This window comes from Suncus etruscus, chromosome 7, assembly GCF_024139225.1.
Source record: "Suncus etruscus isolate mSunEtr1 chromosome 7, mSunEtr1.pri.cur, whole genome shotgun sequence".
In the NCBI taxonomy this organism is placed as follows: domain Eukaryota; kingdom Metazoa; phylum Chordata; class Mammalia; order Eulipotyphla; family Soricidae; genus Suncus; species Suncus etruscus.
Genome location: NC_064854.1, coordinates 80614816 through 80619864, shown reverse-complemented (window position 1 = coordinate 80619864; position 5049 = coordinate 80614816). Strand labels below are relative to the sequence as shown.

The window sequence follows — 5049 nt, the reverse complement described above, 5'->3', positions numbered from 1 at the left end:
CCTTAAAAGTGATGTATAAATTTGTCTAGATATTGTATCGAATCTATACAGAAGTTTAGGATAGTCATATTGATGATGTTGATTCTACTTAACCATGAGCAAGGGATGATTTTCCAGTTCCTTAGGTCCTTTTCAATTTCTTTCTGAAGTGTTTTGAAGTTTTCATGGTATAGGTTATACATATCTTTAATCAAGTTGATTCCTAGGTACTTGATATATTTTGATATATTTTAAGTGGAAATAACTTCTTAATCTCATTTTCCTCTGCTTCATTATTTGTATAAAGGAACACTCCTATCTTTTGTGTATTGACTTTATAGTCGGCTTATTGGTTAATTATTTGCAGGATTTTTACTCTTTAGGGTTTTCTATATATATCATCATATCATCTGAAAAAAGATATAATTTTACTTCCTTTTTCCCTTTTTGGATTTCTTTGATTCCCTTCTCTTGTCTGATTGCTTTTGATAGGAATTCTAAAACTATGTTGAATAAGAGTGGTACAGTGGACAGCCTTGCCTAGTTACTGACCTTAGTTAAAATTCTTGCAATTTTTCACCATTAAGGATAATGTTGGCTGTGAGTTTTTTATAGATAGCTGTAACTATCTTGAGGAAGGTTCCTTTTGGTCCTATTTTGCTGAGTGTTTTCATCATGAATGGGTGTTGGATTTTGTTGAACACCTTCTCAGCATTGATTAATATAATCATGTTATTTTTATCTTGGTGTATAATATTGACTGATATAATACTGATATATATAATACTGATATAATACTGACTGATTTGCATATGTTAAACAACTTTGCATCCCTGGGAAGAAACCCAATTGGTCACGGTATATAATCTTTTTGATATATTGTTGGATTAGGTTTGTAAGATTTTGTTGAGGAATTTTGCAGCGATGTTTGTTAGTGAGACTGGCCTGTAGTGTTCTTTCTTGGAAATATCTTTGCCATCTTTAGGAATGAGTGCGATATTCGCCTGATAAAAGGAATTATGAAGGATTTCTGTCTTTTCAGTGTTTTGGAAGACTCTGAGGATCAATGTTAGTAATTTTCTTGGAATGTTTAATAGAATTCAAGTGTAAAACAATTTGGTCCTTAAATTTTGTTCTTTAGTAGATTCTTAATTACTTTTTCAATTGACTTAGATGCGATTGGCCTGATTAGGCTTTCCATAGTTTCCTTATTAAGTCTTGAAAGATTATATTTTTCCAGAAATCTGTCAGTTTCTTCTGGGTTCTCTAACCTAAAGTACAGATGTTCATAATAAGCCCTCATGATGTCTTGGATTTCTTGGAGTTCTGTTGTCATCCTTCCCTTTCATTTGGGGTCCTATTTATTTGGTCCCCCCCTTTTTTTTGGTGAGTCTTGCCAGTGGTTTGTCTATCTTGTTTATTCTTTTAAAAAAAACCAACTTCTATTGCTATAGGCGCTGGGTCACCACGCACTTCCTACCATGCCACGTGGAAGCCAAAGTCGCACATCCTGTGTGGTCCCTCTGGCCAGCCAGGCACTGTAGATGAGAGCTGTGCCCAGGCTAGCACCAGCATCTCAGCCACAGCTGCAGCTCCACCATCTGCTATTGCTTCACCAGCTGCAGCTCCCCAATAGCCTGGTCTCATGGCCCAAATGGCAATCACTGCAGCTGGTGTGGCTGTTGGTTCTGCTGTTGGTCACACTATTGGTCATGCCATCACGGGGAGCTTCAGTGGAGGAAGTGATGCTGAGCCCACAAGGCCTGATATCACTTACCAGGAACCTCAGGGAACTCAGCCAGCCTACCAGCAGCAGCAACAGTTTGGGCCCTGCCACTATGAAATGAAACAGTTTTTGGAGTGTGCCCAGAACCAGGGTGACCTTAAGCTTTGTGAGGGTTTCAGTGAGGTGTTGAAACAATGTAGATTTGCAAATTGATTAGCCTAATCAAGAAGATGAAGACATGGAACATCACCTCTCTTGACCAAGTTAATTTAGCATAAAATATGATTAGTAGTGAAATGCAAAGAGTAAAACTACCAGTGAATCTATTCTCAACAATGTCCTTGCTTTTTATTCATTTGCATGGAAGAGATTATTATGTGATTCACATCCTGGTTCATTGAGATGATACTGAATTTGGAGCTAAACAGATATTTGTTTGGCTTCCTTAGACCAGCTTTTGTAATATTACAATGTACTGATTAGAATAAAGTGATTTTCTTCAAAAAGAAAACAAATTCTGTTCTCACTGATTTTTTGTTGTTGTTGTTGTTTCTATATTGTTTATGTCTGCTCTGGTTTTTATTATTTCTTGTCTTTTGGCTGTGTTTGGTTTCTTTAATGCTTTCTTTCACAATCTTTACACTGTACATTTAGACTGTTGATTTTGTTTTTTCTCATCTTTCCTCAGATAGGCATGTATTGCTATGTATTTCTCCATAATTAATGCTTTTGCTGTTTCACACATATTTTGAAATTTTGTTTCTTCATTTTCATTTGTTTCAAGGAATCCTTTTATTTCTTCCATGATTTCCTCTTTGATCCAGCTGTTGTTTAGCAGCATGTTGTTTTATATTCAGGTGTTGTATTTTCTCCATTGCTTTTTTTTACAGTCAATTTTGATCTCTTTGCATAGGGATCTGATAGGGTGCTTCTAATAATCTTTATATTTGTGACGTTTTGCAAGTTATTTTTATTTCCAAAGGCATGGTCTATTCTAGAGAAGGTTCCATATGCAATTGAGAAGAATGTGCATTCCACTTTCTGGGGTAGAGGCCCCTGTATAAGTCCACTACTTCACATTCAATTTCTGGTATTCTATAGTCCATTGAGCACTTTCAGGATCAAGCACCAAGTTAGAGATCATCTCTGAGACTCCTAAGTTGGTACATAAAACAAAAAGAATAGATGGAAAAATGTATGATTTAATTAATTATAAATAAAAATTAAAATGATGAATTATATTTTATCTATTTATGAAATAGATTAAATTTATTTTATTTTATTTTTATTTTATTTTTTTATACATTGGAAAGGAAGGGAAAAGAGAAAAGAAAAAAAGTAGAGAGAAGAGTGGAGAAGAAATGATAAAAAAAGAAAGTAGTGAGAAGAGAGGAGAGAATAGCAAGGGAATGTTAGTTTGCTTGAGTGTGTTCTATGAGTATAGTCTGTAGTTTAAGTCCGTATGTCACGGGTACTGCTTCGGTGGTCTGACTGGCCACGTGCTTCGATTCTTAAAAGAAGGTATAACCTTGAAATAAAGTGTATGTTAAAGAGTTTTCTTGGGACCGTCTAGTAGTGCCAGCTAGGTATGGTATCTGGTGTGGTATCCCGAGCTGCCATCTTGGTTTATCCACCCTTTGTTTTATTTCTGATTTGTCTCTTATGAATAAGACTACCAGGTTTTATGTGTAAGAATGTGTTAAATGCACCATTATAGGGCGGGGACAGGTGTAGATCAGAGGGGAATTTCACTGACAGGTAGAGCAGGAGGGTGAAATTGACCAGCCCCAACTAGCAGAGCTCAGGCAACTTCTCTGCCATTAATGGGTGGGGACAGGAGTGGATCAGAGGGGAACCTTTCTGTCTGACAGGCAGAGCAGGAACGAAGTCCAGGCTCATTCAGCAGAGCTCTGGCAGCTACTCTGCCATTATGGGGGTGGGGAGAGTGATGCTAGGAAGGAAACCATGTGGTCTGACAGATAGAGGGGAGGGGAAAATTGACACAGGCCTGGACCACAGCCACACCTTCTGACAGGTTAAGGGAGAGGAGAAATCTTGCTGTGGTTGGGCAATGAGGAGGGGGCCTACGCCTCTGGCAGGTAAGGTGAGGGAGGAGACTTGAGGGTGGGGCCAAACCTCAGTGACTGCAGCCATCATACCCACCTAAAGCCACACTCCAGAGAAGGGACCAAACCCCACGACACAGGTGACAAAGGCGGGCTGAAATCTGAAGGCAGTACACTCCAAACCAAAACAACAAATGCAAAAAATTATGGGTAAACTTAAAAAGACACTAACAACCGGGGATATGGAGAGAAATGCTAACAAATAAAAGGATGGAAATAAATTATTCAAGCCAATGAAAAACAAAAATAGCTGGGACAGTCATTCTCATATCAGATCAAATTGCATTTAACCTTAAGAAAGTGCTCAGAGACCAAGAGGATCACTACTTACTCATCAGGGGAACCTAAGATCAAGAAATACTAACTCTGATCAATATTTATACACCAACTGTAGAGCCAGCAAAATATTTAAGACATTTGCTCAGAAACCTAGAGGAACATATGGAGGGAAGTGCGATTGTAGTAGGGGGTTTTAATACTTCCCTATCATCACTAGACATATACACTATGAAGAAAACCAGCAAAGATATAAGAGCCCTAAATGAGAAACTAGAGGATATGGGCATAGTGAACTTATACAGACAGGGTGTATACAGTGGACTTATACACCCCAAGAAGACAGAATACACATTCTGTTATACACATGGAACCTTCTCTAGGATAATATATGCCTTAGGATAAAAATCTAAATTACACAAAGTGAAAAGTATAAGGATTATCAGAAACACCATATCAAATCACTATGCAACAGAGATCATGATCGACTATAAAAAGAAACTGTGAAGAAAATCCAACAACTGGAGATTAAACAACATGCGACTCAACAACAGCTGGATCAAAGAGTAACTCAAGGAAAAAATAAAAATATTCCTTGAGACTAACAATAATGAGGATATAAGCTGTCAAAATCTGTGGGACACAGAAAATGTATTAATTATGGGGAAACTCATAGCAATACAGGCCTATGTCAGGAAAGAGGAAAATGACAAAATCAACAGTTTAAAGGAACACCCTAAGGAGCTGTAGAAACAGCAACAAAGAAACCCAAACAGAACCAGAAGACAAGAAATAATAAAAACAAGAGCAGAAATAAACAACATAGAAACTAGGAAAATAATACAAAAAATCAACGAGACCAGGAGTTGGTTTTTAGAAGAAATAAACAAGATGGATAAACCACTGGTAAGACTCACCAAAAAAAAAGGAAGAAAAAAAAAG

At 37.3% G+C, this 5049-nt stretch overlaps 1 pseudogene; it reads left to right on the top strand.

Annotated features, from left to right (window-relative positions):
* Positions 1–1460: 1460 nt before the first annotated feature.
* On the top strand, positions 1461–2220 carry LOC126013777 (coiled-coil-helix-coiled-coil-helix domain-containing protein 2-like; annotated as a pseudogene).
* The last annotated feature ends 2829 nt before the right edge of the window (positions 2221–5049 follow it).